Source organism: Microtus pennsylvanicus, chromosome 1, assembly GCF_037038515.1.
Source record: "Microtus pennsylvanicus isolate mMicPen1 chromosome 1, mMicPen1.hap1, whole genome shotgun sequence".
Classification (NCBI taxonomy): domain Eukaryota; kingdom Metazoa; phylum Chordata; class Mammalia; order Rodentia; family Cricetidae; genus Microtus; species Microtus pennsylvanicus.
The window spans coordinates 167,828,953-167,845,610 of NC_134579.1; the positions used below are offsets into that span (position 1 = coordinate 167,828,953).

At 42.5% G+C, this 16,658-nt stretch overlaps 1 long non-coding RNA gene across 1 annotated transcript; it reads right to left on the bottom strand.

The window, feature by feature from the left end:
- Window positions 1–5,301: 5,301 nt before the first annotated feature.
- Window positions 5,302–16,642, bottom strand: LOC142833608 (uncharacterized). The gene is made up of 3 exons (XR_012907426.1): window positions 16,567–16,642; window positions 9,114–9,213; window positions 5,302–7,741 (listed from the first exon to the last, which is right to left on the bottom strand). It is a non-coding gene; the product is annotated as an uncharacterized LOC142833608 (long non-coding RNA).
- Window positions 16,643–16,658: the final 16 nt, after the last annotated feature.

Sequence of the window (16,658 nt, forward strand, 5' to 3'; positions counted from 1 at the left end):
TACCATTGGTTAATAAAGAAGCTGATTTGGCCAATAGCCAGGCAGAATACAGCCAGGCAGGAAATCCAAGCAAAGATACAGGAAAAAAGAAGTCTGAGTCTGGGAGACAGCAGCAGCTGCCAGGGAAGCAAGATATGAGGTAACAAGTCACAAGCCTAGTGGTAAAATATTGAATAATAAAAATGAGTTAAAGTTGTAAGAGCTAGTTAATAATAAGCCTGAGCTAATAGGCCAAACAGTTTGTAATTAATATTAAGCCTCTGAGTGGTTATCGGAGAACTGGCAGGCAAGAGAGAAACTTCCAGTTACAAATGGCGTACCAACATGAAGCTCTTGAATTTCCAAAACACCTAGAAAAATTTTAAAAAGGTTATAAATGCACAAAAATAGAACTGCGCTGGGCTTCCTAGTCTCATGATTTCCTGCCAACAGCAGCAGGCCAGAGGTGTATCTCCCAACACCTGCCTGTAAGATGGAGCTGGCTACCAGCTGCCATGAGTTAAGCTGCATGGTGGGTTTCCACAGTCTCACACAGGTCTCGGTACAGAATGGCTAATCTTACTCATACGGACAAAACAAAAAGTTTGTGGGCTTGTGGGCAGCTGCATGCTACCTGATGGGGGAGGGGGTACAGGAGGGGAGCAGGGGTGGGGTAATCATGAAACCCATTGCTACCTCCATCGTATTGAAAAGTAAAGCATGGCAGAACCAACAGCCAAAGTAGGCACTCTGGTCCTAGCCACGCCCACTGGACAGTTTAAAACAGTGATCAAAAAATATTACAGATTAATAAAGACAGGTTCTAAACGGGTCACAGTGTGCTAAAAAATGTACATGGCTTGGGAGAAAGGAAAAGAGTATAGAGAGTTATGAAAAATAAGTTTTTTTTAACATTTTTTTTATTGATAAAAGAAGAATAAAGAAAAAAAAACAAATTTCCACCTCCTCCCAGCCTCCCCTTTCCCTCCCCCTCCTCCCACTCTTCTCCCTCTCCTCCCACCCCTCTCCCCTTCCCCCCACTCCTCTCCCCCTCTCTCTCCAGTCCAAAGAGCAGTCAGGGTTCCCTGCCCTGTGGTAAGTCCTAGGTCCTCCCCCCTCCGTCCATATCTAGGAAGGTGAACATCCAAACTGGCTAGGCTCCCACCAAGCCAGCAGATTGCGTAGGATCAAAACTGCGTGCCATTGTCCTTGGCGTCTCATCAGCCCTCATTGTTCGTCATGATCAGAGAGTTCAGTTTTATCCCATGCTTGAAAAATAAGTTTTAAAAATAAAACAAAGTCTTTCAAGAGACAGTAAAGGTAAAATAAGAGAAAAAGCCACAAAAGATGGGAAATACACAGAGGACCTGGATTATGTAGACTACTGTGTTTTCTTTGAATTTTTTGACTGCTAACAAGCTGACTACAGAGAGACATTTGGTTGTGGGGCTGTTAAGCTAAGCCAACATGAAGGTATCTGCAACTCCAGTTGCCGCTCTAGTGGAACGCCACCGTCCACACCCTCATGCCGCTACGAGTTCCTCTTAGGGACTTAACAACCTTGCACTGACCTGGCGGATAAACATACTGATTGCTACTTATTTATGTTCCGTGTTTTCCTTAGGCAGGTTTTACAGATGACCCTTGTCTCATTTTACTGCATTTCTGAAGCTCTTAGGCCTTAGTAACTTCTGTGAGGCTTGTTAAACAGGGATCTACCTATAGCCTCTGCTTTTGGAGGGCGGAAGATGGAACACAGGGAGATAACCATGTGATAAGAATGCGGTATACACTTCAAAATCCACAATGGAATCCACAAACGAAACAAGAGTGGCTGTTGTGTCGGGCTACAACAGACCTCCAGATGATGGAGTTGCTGGCTCACAGACCCCACTTTGGGTAACAATGGTGCACCTTTGGGGAGTCTCTGAACGCATTTGCTCTCTTTCTCCCATAGGCACATGCACACAGCACACACCGTGTACAAGATGCCCTGTATAAACATCTCCAGCTGTAAACCAGGTGTTTAGGCTTCTCCGCGTGTGTCACTCACTGTTGGTCATTTCCTTCATGTTTGTAGAGCACCAACTTGTTTTTTCCAGTACTGGAGATTAAGCCCAGGGCCTCACGCATACAAGACGAGTGCCCTGCCTTGGAGCTGTGTCTTTCTCCTAAGCGCCGCTAATTTTGCATTTTCTGCTGATGTGCATCTGGGGCAGAGCTACTCTGATACACACAGAGCCCCTGTCCTAATGGAGTTCATCCTCAATGCAGTCCTGCCAATAGAAGTTTCTGCAATGGTGCAGATAAGTTTCCTTATCTGTGCTGGCCTGTCATACAACAAGCTACTTTCAGTATGTGTTTAGCCCTCAAGATATGATATATTCATCTGTCTCACAAGACAATTTGGGGGTTCTATATCAATGGGAGGATGTATTTAACTTCGTCCCCAATTCATACTTATGTTTCAATAATGTTTTAATTTTCAAAATTTTTATTTATTTATTTACTATGACTTGTATAATGACAAATCCATTTCTAATTTAAACAGAAACAGCTGCATTGACTACAGGCTGCTGTATTGGGGAGTTAGTGAATCTACATCATTCTATTATTCATAGAGGTGTTGCCAAAATGCATTTATTTCTTGTTCCTCGGGAAATTAACAGTATCTAGAGGCAGGAATATATGTAAATACCGTATTAAATTGCATAATTCCCATCGCCTTTGTGAAAAGCCTAGACTTAAGAGCTCGTGGTGCAGACACTGGAGCTAAATGATATCAAAGGGTATTAAGTGTATAAAGTCACGCTTAGGAAGAGGCTTTGTAACCCTTTTCCTAAATACATTTTGGTCAATTGTCATTTGAGCTAGATCTTGAGGCAGGAAGACCCAGGCTTTTATCTGGATCTTGACGCAGAGGGATACACACCTTTAATATAGATTTTGAGATGGGAAGACACTCTTAATCTGGGCCACACCTTCTGCTGGAAGCCTGTATAAGGACAATGGAAGGAAGGGATTGTGTTCGCTCTTCACCTGCTTGCCCTCACCTTGTCAGCACATCCATTCCTCACTGGCAATGGAGCCCACTTCTTCTGGACTCCAGCATATACGGAAGACCAGCTGAGACACTCAGCCTCGTGGGACTGAACAAATGCTACATTCCTGGGCTTTCCATTCACAGCTAGACACTGCTGGACTGCAGCCTGTAAGTCACTCCAATACACACACACACAGATACAGACAGACAGAGATTGAGAGAGAGAGAGAGAGAGAGAGAGAGAGAGAGAGAGAGAGAGAGACAGACACACACACACACACAGAGAGAGAGAGAGAGAGAGAGAGAGAGAGAGAGAGAGAGAGAGAGAGAGAGAGAGAGAGGGCAGAGATTCATTCTGTAAGTTCTGAGTCTCTAGAGAACCCTTACTAATACAGCGTGGGATGGAAGATACCAAGGAAACCATACCTTCTAGATACAATCAGATGATGCACATATGAACTCAACATGGGAGCATGCACAGGGACTGCACAGGTCAAGACAATTGGGGTCCAACTAAGAGAAGTGGACGCATGCTCCCACCCCTAACTCAGATGAAGGCGTAAGTCACAAACAATGCCACACCAGTTTGGAATTATGATTAATAGGGTGGTATTTATTTAAAGGGGAAAAAACTTACAGATAACCGTCCCAGACAACAGCCCTCTGCTCAATCAGGAAGGAGTCTAGTTGCCAGAAACGAAGCAGGAAGCGAAGAGAGCAAGAAGGGAAGTAGCCGCTTTTTTAAAGGGAGAGAGACCACGCCCCAATGGGCTGGTATCTCAGCGGCTATAGGCTGGAGGAGTGGAAGGACCTCCTGCAACACTCAGAGGCTATCTCCAAGTGTCAACCACTTGTAAAGGAAAAATTACTTTTCCCAATGGAGTCTCACTTGGTATACCAACCATCCCATGTCCAGCAATAGATGGCCAACACAAAATTAATTCAGTGATATTTTTAGAGATTTTCTTTTTGTCTCCTAAGGTTTTAGGTTTTTTTTTTTTTTACTTTACTGGTTATTATGCTTTTATATTATGGTTTCAGATTTTGTGTTTTTAAGGGTTGTGTGTGTATGCATATAATGTATTTCTTGTACTTTTTCTGTTTTGTTTTATTCTTTTTTGCTTGCTTTTCTAAAGAGAGGGAGAGTGAGAAAGAAGGTGTACAATTGGATGGGGGTAGGGAGGATCTGGGAGGACATGAGGGAGAAGCTATGACTGGAATATACTGTATAAACATTAAGTTTCATTCAAAAAAGTATTGTTTCAGATTCTAGACAGGTGTTTGATCTGCAACGATCGATATCATCCATGCAGTGAGAAGATGAACTCAGAAAGTGTGTAACACTAAAGCTTTCTTTCTAGTTCGTGTTGTGTATTTTAGGCAGTTGTTCTGAGATCTTTCCGTGTGCTGAGTACTGCAGACTTAGGACCTCCACTCTTATCCTTGGAGTACAATGTAGCATTGTGGTGTTGGGATCTGAGACACGATGGGAATGTTAGGAGGTGCGGTCTACTTGTTAAGTGGAGCAGTGGAGGTGAACCTGTAAAGGATGTCTCTCACACCTGTCTATCCCTGGGTCTGTCTCTTGGCCTCCATGAGGCAAGTGCCTCTATCTCACCAGGCCTTTCGCCATGGTGATCCTTCTTACCATAGGCCCGAACACAGAGAGAGTTGAGCACCAATCAACTCCTTACGTGTTAAGCAATCTCTCATGTATGTTTGGCGCGGTGATAGAAGTACTGACTACTAAAGGGTTTGATTCCAGTCTTCTGCTAAGTGAGTAGTGCTGCCTCATGGTTCCTATTTGGGCTGCCTTTGAAGGAGAGGTGTGTGCTTGAGAATCGAGGACTGGCTAGTCTGTACCTCTCACAGCACCTCTGCCCTTTACAATTGTTCCCGCTTCCCCTCTCTAGGCTCCCATCCTCTGTGTACTTCTGTCTAGATGTTGAACGGAGATTCGTCTATTTATTTATTTTGGTCTTTCAAGACGAAGCTTCTCTGGGTAGTCTTGGCGGTCCTGGAACTAGCTCTGCAGATGAGGTTGGCCTCAATCTCACAGAGGTCTGCCTGGTGTGCACCACCATTCCCCAGTTTAATACCACTGTTCTAAGCCGGGCGGTGGTGGTGCACCCTTTAATCCCAGCACTCGGGAGGCAGAGGCAGGCGGATCTCTGTGAGTTCGAGACCAGCCTGGTCTACAAGAGCTAGTTCCAGGACAGGTTCCAAAGCTACAGAGAAACCCTGTCTCGAAAAACCAAAAAAAAAAAAAAATTCCACTGTTCTACTGAGACTACCCTCTGGGGTTTCTGGCCACGCTATGAAGGAAGTGAGCGGGTTGGCTTTAGGTCTGCTCCACTGCTCCTTCTAGAGAGCTGGCTGTCTCACCCTCCCACACACACTACTGTGAAGCAGGAGCACTTACCGTGCAGTGGGAAATTTCACGTTCAGTTTATTCCAGGGTAGACTGAGCTCAGCAACTATTGTCAGTGGGTACCTGAATGAACAAGGTTCTTCTTTTCAAATGGAAAAAAAAAACTCAGCTAATTGTAAAATTCTTCTTGAAAAAGTCTATTAGTCAAAGTTACTAGAATCTATTTTTAACATTTATTTACTTAGCGTGTACCTGTAGTCCGTGTGTGTGTGTGTGTGTGTGTGTGTGTGTGTGTGTGTAGGTACCCTCGGAGGTCAGGAAAGGGCACTGAATCCCCCTGAATGGGAGTGATAGGCAGTTGTGAACCATTCTACATAGATGCTGAGTGATCTCTCCTGTACTTTTATACAAAATGATACTTTTATACAAAAAGCTGTACTTTTATACAAAATAATAACAGCTAACACAATAGAGTAACATTTACACTTGAAAGAGCTATAAATGGGTGCCCCTTTATAATAGATACAATTACAGCCCTCACCTGTGGACCAAAAAGCTTCCAAGTTCACACAGTTCAGTCACTTAACAGACACAGACCAAACATGTGCTGTGCCCAGTGGGCACTGCTGGGGGTAAGGCGGGCAATCCTCAACCCGAGCAGAGCTAAGACCACATTTATACAGTCAAGCAGCTAGTGCAGCCAGATGGAGCTCCAGAAAAACAAGGTAGCTGCACTCTTTATTATTGTTTGCTGTTTGAGCTGAGAATTTCCAGCATTTTTTATGTCTCTGGGGTCAATCTTCATTTACAGTTTTTCCACTTTTTTTTTTTTCGAGACAGGGTTTCTCTGTGGCTTTGGAGCCTGTCCTGGAACTAGCTCTTGTTAGACCAGGCTGGTCTCGAACTCACAGATATCCGCCTGCCTCTGCCTCCCGAGTGCTGGGATTAAAGGCATGCGCCACCACGGCCCGGCCAGTTTTTCCACTTTTTAGCACAATGCATGTGAATTAGTGTACCTAAACCCAACAAAGAAAGCCCTGGGAAGGGATGCTGACACCAGTGTCAGGTTTGTCTGGTAGAGCTGAGGGAACACTGTGACAGTTGAGTTGGAGCTTAGATTACAGCCTCTAACACCAAGGGTAAGCGAGGGCTTCAGTTTTCAGTCCTGTCCCTTATCACTTACAGAAAATGCAACTTCTGGGAGGAGCATGTTGTCTTCTGAGTCCAGAGGACCAGTGGGCCTTTTAGCCTTGCTTTAAAATTATTTGTGTGTATGTGGGTGTGGGTGTATGTGCGTGTGTGTGAATTTTGTAGAGTTAGTTCTTTCCATCCACTTTTACATGGGTTCCAGGGATTGAAGTCAGGTAGCCAGGCTTGCCCAGAAAACACATCACCCACTGAGACACCTCTTCAGCCATGACCCTTTGTTGAAGTGACTCAGGGATAGAGCATTCCAGAAAGGACAGTTTACCTGCCACAAGAGTCTAAGAAGGCTTACCTGAAAAATAAAAATATTTGATGGAAAACCAAAACAAAACTGAATGTTTCCAAGTGTGCAGAACTGCTTTTGAAGCAGGGTGACAGTGACACCCATGGCCATCATGGTCCTGAAGATTGTGCGTCCTCACAACAGCAAACTCAGCTACAGAAAACACCCAGAACCACCCTTGACAAGGTCCAGCTCTATGAGAAATGATTAGGTTTTATCATTTTAAACATACTACCAGTAGATTGATACTGCCATTATTATCTTGGAGTACAAAATGCTTTTCTCTGGACTGTGATATGAGAAGTGCTTAGTGATACTGAAGGGGCAAAGGGCCATCTGCTGCTTCTGCCCTTCTAGAACCCATAAACCTCAGGAGGAGAAAGGACCCAGGAAAAAACGTGATTGCGGTGTCCTCTTGTCCCCCAGCACAAGTGATAAGCCTTTGGTTCCATGGATTTTAACCCCGACCTATGTAGCAATTACCTCGCAGTGTTCCATAATGACCAATGCCTGGCCCTTTACACAGAAATGCCCACTTCTTTGCAGTAGAACCTGAGCCTTTAAGTTCCTCTGTAGTGTAATCTCAGGCAAAGGTGAGAACAGAGGCCTTTGGGAATGCAGAAACAGGAACCTCTGCTGGGCAGAGCTAATGCAGGGCTGGGGAAGCTGTGCTCTTTGTGGGTGACTTCACTGTGCATCCTCTCTGAAGGACGAGCAGGGATGGAGAGGTGTCCTGTTTGCTGTCACCATCGCTGCTGCTTGGTCAATAGAGAGGAAGGTGGATTCTGTTGCTGGAAGTTCTGTCAAAACACAAGCAATTCCAGACTCTCTGCAGCTTGTCCGCATTCTGCATGCCACACTGTAAGTGTGTTGGTCACAGGAAAAATAGCAAGAGTCAGCTCTCTCCTTCCACCATGTAGGTTACAGGGATTAAATTCTGGGCTTTAGGCTTGGGAATAACCATCCTTACCCGCTAAGACATCTCACCAGTCCTTTAGATTATTGTGAGTTTGTTTGATGTGCATGTGTAAGTGCCCTACAGTGTGTGTGGAGGTCAGAGGGCAACCTGTGAGAGTCAGTCAGTCTTCCTGGGTTCTCGCTGTGGGTTCTGCAGGGGTCAATACCATGGCATAAGATTATGTAGTAAACCGTTTTACCCACTGAGCCATCTTTCCAGCCCTGACATTTCAATTCATGTGACTCCAAAGCCCACATTCTTTTCATTAAGCTACTTTTAATGTCTTCTCACAGTTGCCATATATAATGTATAATGTATATGACCTCTAATGTGTTTAGCTCCCTCCTTGCTAGGGCCTCAATTCTCCACACATCTACAGAGCTGCTATAGTTCAGTGACAGTTCCAGTTCTAGTCCTTGGGAACACCTTTAACCCTTTATCTGGTCATTTGTGTATCCATAATTGGAATAAATGCATTTGCCAGTCATGGTGTGCATGCTGGGATATGCTGGGGAGCAAATCAGGCATGGTTTCTGTCATCAAGAGATTAGAACAGTGGTTCTCACTCTGTTGGTTACAACCTCTTTGGAGGTCAAATGATCCTTTCACAGGGGTTGTTTAAGAACACCAGAAATATCAGAGATTTATATTATGATTCATAAGACTAGTAAAATTATAGTTATGAAGTAGCAATGAAAACAAATTTATGGTTGGGGGTCACCACAACATGAAGAAATGTATCAAAGAGTCACAGACTTAGGAAGGTTGAGAACCACTGGTTTACAGTCTGATGGCAGCAACCAATCAGAACATAGTAGCTAGGCAGATCAGACAAGTAGGTGTCATAAATGGGTCTCTTTCCCTTTCTCTGCCTTGGGGCTAGACTCCAGGTCCATGTACATACTATAGAAGCACTCTTCTAGTGAACTATCCCTAGACAAAGAAATCTCTCTTAGCTCTCTAAGAAAAGTAGTTTCTGGCCAAATGTGGTGGTTCATGCTCATAATCTTAGAATTTGGAAGGCCAGGAGGATTGTCATGAATTCTAGTCCATGCTATGCTACAAAGTTAAGTTTGAGTCCAGCCTAGGATACAGAGCTGTAAACAGAGACTGCTTGTTCATTTCCCTGCTGCCCAGATCCAAATAATCAACAGAAACTATATTAGTTGCAACATTGTTTCACCAATGGTTCAGGCTTCTTATCAACTAGCTCTTACATCTTAAAGTAACCCATTTCTATTAATCTGTGTATCACCACGAGTCTGTGGCTTACCTAAGGTTCTGGCTGGAGTCCTTCTTTGGCAGCTACATGGCATCTCCTCGACTCCTCCTACTCTCTCTATATAGCTCTTCCAGACTGGTTATATTCTGCCCTGCCATAAGTCAAAGCAGCTTTATTCATTACCCAATAAAAGCAACACATATACAGAAGGACATCCCACATCATCTCCCCTCTTTCTGTCTAAAAAAAGGGAAGATTTTAACTTTAACATAGTATAATTACATATAACAAAACAGTTATCAAGCAGAAATTATAGTTACAATATTTAGTTCATTTGCACTTGTCAAATTAAGGAAAATACTCTGTCATCTATCCTATCTTTGTGAGTCTAAAGTTTTATATCCAATTTATTCTTTATCATAACTAAGGAAAACTATATGTCTTCAACTCTTCAAAGACCCCAGAAGGATATAATATTATCTAAGTAAACAAGAAGTGCATTATAAGCAACTTCCAGAACTCTAGAATTGACAGAGACATCTGACTGTCTGGACAGTCACCCAAAGTTCTTCTATAATGTTGGGGCATCCATCTTCATGCTACAGGCCCATAATACCTGGCAGACTTTTCCATGAAGCAGAAAATTTGAAGATATGTTCTGCCTTGTAATGGGAAAGTTCATCAGTTGCTTTCTTCTGTGTCTTGCAGAATGTCTGGCAGATTCTTTCATGAAGAAGGAACCCTGAAGGACTGTCTCACCTGCTTTAGGCAAGTTCACCAGTCATTTTTCTGTGGGTCCTGCATGTCCAGTTTATATAGCATACCTTCAAGCAGTCCAGACAAGAGCAGTTTCTTGCCCAAATGTCTAGTCTTGTCACATTGAAGGCAAATTCTATAACGATTTTCTTCAATGCCCATCAACCTCTTGAAGTAATTGGTGCTGCCAGAAGCAGATATGTCTCACTGTTTAGAAAAGTTTGAGTTCTTAAAACATTTTAAATGCCATATTCCATAGGTCTTTGAAGTGTTAAAGATTATCTATCTAACTGAAATATATCTCTGTGTATCTAGAAAGCCTAAATAATATGACTATAAGCTTAACTAATATAAATGACTATCTATTAATCTTTATTTTTAATTATACATTACATTTTTAAATGAGCTGCACAATCTACAAGAGTTAGTTTCAGGATAGGCTCCAAAGCACAGAGAAACCCTGTCTTGAAAAATCAAATAAAAAAAAATGAACTGCACAAACACAATACCTTAAACAAGAGTAAAATATACATATACACAGTGTAACAAAATCAACCATAACTTTGTATCAATAGATTAAGATCCATACCAATGCAAAGTATTCATTTCTATATCATATCCCCCTTTACATGAAAACAAACATTTATAGACAATCATTCTGGGAATTTGGGCATTGTTTTCTCCAAACTGCTTCCTGCTGTTTGTTAGGCAAAGTATTTTTAGGGTTCACAGAAAACTTTTAGGGGGTCTTGCTCTCCCTACATTAGCCTAGAAGGAATCCAAAGGTTCTCATCCTCTGTGGAAACAAAAGCAGAACCTCTTTTCCAAAGTAACATATCCTTAGCCTCAAATTTTGAAGTCATGATACCTTTAAGTTGGTTTAGCTTAGCAGCCTGTACAATGAAATGTCTCTCTCTAGTTAGCTCATTCAGTCAAAAAATCCAAAGATAACAGAATAATATATACAATCCAGACTCTTTGTGTATTTTTCACAAGGCTTATTTTTCTTTACTCCTTTCTTCTATGACTGTCTATATTATTTTATACTACTTTTTATGTCTCTTTAAAGACTCTGTTTTAATTTTTAACTGTCTATAGTCTTTTCTTCTTTCTCCCAAGTCTACATATATGCTTTAAACACACGATGACCCTTCAGAGGTTTATTTCTGTCTGAATCTGTCTTTATTGTGCATCTGTAATCATTTTATGACCAGGAGTGCATTTGTTTTCTAAATGCTAAGTGCAGTGATGCTAGGACCAACTCTGCACCCCTTCCTGTTGGCTTCCAGTCCAACATGGCAGTGGTATGTTCACTGCCTCTGCAAGTCACGCAGCAGGTCTATGTCGCCATTAAACAACATGGAGCATGCTGCTCAGGACGGAGCATGCTGCTCACAGACCCCATTTAAGCGCAGGACCTCCCAAAAGAGCCAGAGCCATTCCTGCTACCAGCAAGGATCAGGAAGCCTTACTTTAAAGAAGCTATGCTGTTTTTTGCTACTTATGCTGAGTCAGGAAGCCTTTTCTTAAAGGAGTCACCTCTGCTTGTGACCAGCAAACAGAGCCTATCTGAAAAAAATGTGGCTACCGACAAGTGCTTGGCTCCCATGTTTTGTGGATCTAGGAAGTTTTTAAACTTTCTTAGGCTTCATGTGGATGTACATTGCTGAGCACTGGGCGTCATCTGTAAACGGAGACTGTCCATTTGTTTCCCCGGCTGCCTGGACACAAATAATCACACAGAAACTATATTAATTGCAACACTGTTTGGCCAATGGTTGGGGCTTCTTATTAACTAACTCTTACATCTTAAATTAACCCATTTTATTAATCTGTGTATTGCCACAAGGCTGTGGCTTATCTAAGGTTCTGGCTGGAGTCTTTCATCTTTGGCAGTTACATGGCATCTCCTCAACACTGCCCACTCTCTCTCTCTATCTCGTCCAGACTGGTTATATTCTGCCCTGCCATAGGTCAAAGCAGCTTTATTCATTAACTAATAAAAGGAACACATATACAGAAGGACATCCCACATCACAGTTTTCTTTTTAGACAGGGTCCCTTGTTGCCCAGGCTGGCCTTGAGCTTACTACTGTAGCTAAGGTTGGCCTTCTACTACTACTTGGCCTTCCAAGGGCTGTGATTACAGATATATATCACCATACCAAACAAGAAAAGTAACTTTTTATGGATTCATCTGCTTTTCTTTCTGTTTCTGATTTGTCAGTTCTTCTGCATACAAAGTCAAGCACCTCTCAGTTCAGCTCAGCTGAGGGACAATCCTATTTTACAGAATGAGATGCTGCCTAATACTAAATGCTTACATTAAGTCAATTGTATCTTTAAAGCAAACTTGTAATTAAACTTTCAACAGATAGGAAACCTTATTTTAGAAATAATTGTACAAATAAAACTGACTGCATTGTGTGCATGTCTGTAATCCTAGTTTGCGGGAGGTAGGAGCAGGAGAGTTAGGAATTCTGGTTGCCTTTGACTCTGACTCAAAAACTGAGACAGAACAAAAAGATGACTTATCAAGCTGACACACTTAGAAAACATTTTCTATTTTGTTAATCTTGTTTAGCTAGTAGACGTGTCCTGGCCAAATCCAAACCTGTTGGTATGGAACACAAAGCTCTCCACAGTGTAGACCTAGCCTACCTTTTCCACATCATCTTCCAGTCTCTTTCATGTCTTATTTTGGCACATCAAGGTTCGCTAAAACTTTCCAGATTTGGCCAAATACATGAGGTAATAGATTTATAGGAAGAAAGGTTTATTTTGGTCAGAGCTCAGAAGTTTTGGTCCAGAGTTGCTTGGCCTGGCTGTTCTGGGCTTGTGGTAAGCAGAACAGCATGGCAGGATGCTTCAGTGGAAGACATTCTCACCAGGAAGCAGAGGGATTGTCCCTTGGTTGTCAGGAAAGATAGAGGGGGAAGAGGAGGAGGGAAGGGAAAAGAGGGAAAACTTGGGCAGTCCTACTTGCTTTCTGCAGTCCAAGGGCATCTTTCCCTCTCTTGGTTTTGCTTGGAGAATGGAGAGATCCCCTTACAGACTTTGATAAAAACATGACTGATGATGCTAAAAATGCCTCCCATCAATTAGAAAACTGCCTCTGCTGTAACCAACATTATTTCCACAGATTACTGATGGGGCCAAAATACAGCTCTGTACGGTAAGGCCAGAAGAACTGTGGCTAACCTCTGTGTCACAATTGCAAACCACCAGGAACTCTTAGAACTCGGAGGTGATGGAGGTGATGGTTATTCAATTCTGCATTATCGAAGGGCTAGAAAATTTGACCATTTAGTCAAACACAGTAATACAACATGGGTCTCCCTTCCCACAGAAGACCTTTGTTGTCGGAGACTGCTTGTTCGTTTCCAGGCCACCCAGACTCCTGAAATAATCACACAGAAATCTGTAGTAATTGCAATACTGTTTGGCTAATAGCTTAAGTGTATTTCTGGATAGCTCTTATATGTTAAACTAACCCATTTCTACTAATCTGTGTATTGCCACATGGTTCCAGTGGGCTCCAGAGTAGGTGTCTGTCGACTGCGAGTGGCTACATGGCTTCTCCTGACTCTACCTACTCTCTCATTATCTGTTCAGCCTGGCTTTACTCTGTTAATCCACTGGCCAAAAGCAGCTTCTTTATTAACCAAAGCCGACAAAACATATTCACAGCATACATCACCTCCCACATCAGACCTTGGTACTTTAGCAATTTCTAGAACTATTATAAAAAAGGAAAAGGCAGCATGATTCAGATTATTAGCTTACAAGAACAGTTAAGCTCACAGGGAAAGAAACCTAATTCATTCCATCTTGAAAGAAGACAAAAGAAACTGCAAGTAAAACAGGTGTTCTCTTACAGGGGCAGCAGCCTCTGAAAGAAACTTTGAAAGAAAAAAAGGCAGACAATAACAGGGCTGCTCTGGGGAATAAGGAAGTTTTCCACTGCTAATATGTTAGGAGAAATAGAGATAATTATTAACCAACAGGAAACAAAGAGCCCGGCAGAAACTTGAGCTACTCCATTTTACACCCTACCATGTTTAAAATCTCGCCCAGAATAAAAATAAAATTCAAATGGTGGGAGATTCCAATTTACCCATACTGCCTGAAAGTCAAATCCTACTGTCTTAGTGTTTTATTGCTGGGAAGGGACACCATGACCATTGCAACTCTTAATAAAAGAAAGCATTTACTTGGGGCTGGCTTACAGTTTCAGAGGTTCAGTCCATTATCCTTATGATGGTGAGCACGGAGGCACACAGAAAGACATGGAACAGGAGAAGTTGAGAGTTCTACATCCAGGTCAGCAGGCAGCAGGAAGAGAGAAAGCACTGGGCCTGGCTTGAGCAACCAAAACCCCCTAGCTGACCCCCAGTGACACACTTCCTTCAACAAGGCCACATACACGAATCCTTTCAAATAGTGCCATTCCCTGTGAGCCTATAGGAGTCATTTTCATCCAAACCACCACATGTATAAAATTTATATTAGGAGAAACTGGGCAACACTACTTTCTCCTGGTAAATTGTGCCCCTGTCCACTTGTTAGGACATGACTCTTTGGAAACAAAATGTTCACATATCCATCTCCCAAAAGGGAATAGTATCATTAACTTAGAGACACTGAGAAGCTCCAGTCCCCAAATATTCTCCATGCAACTTGTGAAGGGGTCAAATAAGGAAAGAAAACCGACAGCCTTCTTTCACAAGGAGAATTTGTGCAAAAAAAGCCCTCAAAAACAACAAAAACAGATGTTGCTAGGTGATGGTGTCCTTTAATCCCAGCACTCGGGAGGCAGAGGCAGGTGGATCTCTGTGAGTTTGAGGTCAGCCTGGTCTACAGAGTGAGTTCCAGGACAGCCAGGGCTACACAGAGAAAGCAGGTCTTGAAAAAACACAAAAACAAACAAAAGAACGAAAAACAGGTGTAGGATGACTAAAATCAGTTGCCCCGGTTGAGATAACAATAGACAAAAGCAAGCCTTGCCTAGAATAAAAACATAAATACAATTTGAGGCAAGAAGCCCTGGAGGAAATCAAACCATCATAGAAGACTATCAAGAAAATGGATTCATAATACAATGACCAGCCCTCACACCACCCCAATATTACCTACAAAGAAGCAAAATGGAAGACAATAGATATTTGTGCAAAATCTCTAGGCCATAAATTGGACAGTCATCCTTGCAATCCAGTGGCACCTAATCCCACACTTTGTTTACCTAGAGTTTCTCTAACTAGAGAGCTCTTTTCGGTGGTAGGTTTTACAGTACCTTTTCTTTAGTGTCCTTTTGCTCCTAATAGCTATTTTTGTTTCCTCACATAGGAGAAACGGCAGTATTGTATTTACTGACAGTTCTTATTTAGGAGATGGACAGGGCATTTTCAGGAAGGATATGTAGTTAAACTACCTGTCTTAACATAAGTGAATGTGCTCATTTGCCTGGCATTCCATCTGCTCAGAGGGCTGAACCAGAGTTTTAACCAGAGCATGCCATTTGGCGGAACACAAAACAGCTAACATTCCTATAGACAGCCGCTGTCCATTTGGAGTGGTGCAGCATTAACGGCACGCTGTGGAGACCAAGAGGATTTCTGACTTCCTCTGGCCAGCCCATTTGAAATAGTTAACAGGTCTCAGAATCACTGAAACGTTACCGATTTGCCCAATTAGCCACCATTAAAACCTAGGACACTCTAACACAAACACGGCAGAAGCAAAGAGTATGTTGGTATTGTAGCATGCAGAATAATTCACATCTTAAAATGCCTTTATTTAATCATTTTTGTGTTCTAAATTTCAGTGTCCCACTGAAAATTTCAAGACACATACTTTTGGAGCCCAATCAGAAAACTTTTGAAATATTCTACATGAGAAATGAAAACAATCGTTAAGATAGTGGGAATGGAGAGGAGGAGTTGGAAACCAATTTAAGAGATAGTTCTGAAACAAATAGAGAAGTTAATGACCTTGTAAATTAAGGAAGAACGTTGGTTCACAGATAATGAGGTTTTGTAGTAGCTTGAGAGTCTAAGTGGAGCGGGTATTGGAGAGAGACATACAAGTAGACAAGAAAGTCAGATACAGAATAGTATCGTAGCATTTGAGGCCGTGGTCCCTGTGTTTAAACAAGAACCAAATCTGTAGTAGTGTAAATGATCTTTCTTTTTCAGCTGGCATAGCCACTTGGCAAACAAACTCACACCCAGCTCCACTCCTAACAATGGAACTGTCTGCAAGAACGAGGGCAGGCAAGTGCTTGCAGCTCGTTTCGACCCGGATTTCTTTCCTGAGATATTGTTTGACTCTTCAGGAAAGACCAGTGGTTTGTTGTCTGGCCTTTGGAGAATTGTTACTCTTAATATTCCTATTCCTAGTCGGGATCACGTGGGATTCTGAGTGTTTTGTAAATTAACAGATACTTAATGTGTGGGTTTACATGTGAGGGTCAATAGCTGTGGAGTAAGAAGCTGCCTTTGAACACTCCAGTACGTTCAAGGAGCAAAGGCAAAGGTTTTGGGAAGACCAGAGTGCAATAAACCCTTCGGGTTTCCAGGTGATCCCGAAGTCTGAGGAAGTTACCATCTTGCAGTTCTAGGCGGGTTTTCTTCCTAAGTTTTGTGACTTCTTACCCTTTGGTTCGTCTTGTGCTAGGCTGCAAATCCTACTTCTGCCTAGCATGCCCCAGGCGCAAAACTCCCAGGCTCAGTTTACTAAGACACCTCACCTGGTCCAGGAAATCCGATCACCAAGGCAAACAGCTTAACTTCCGGTTTGGAGACAGCTCCTAGTTGACTAGACGCCTCATTTCCGCAACGT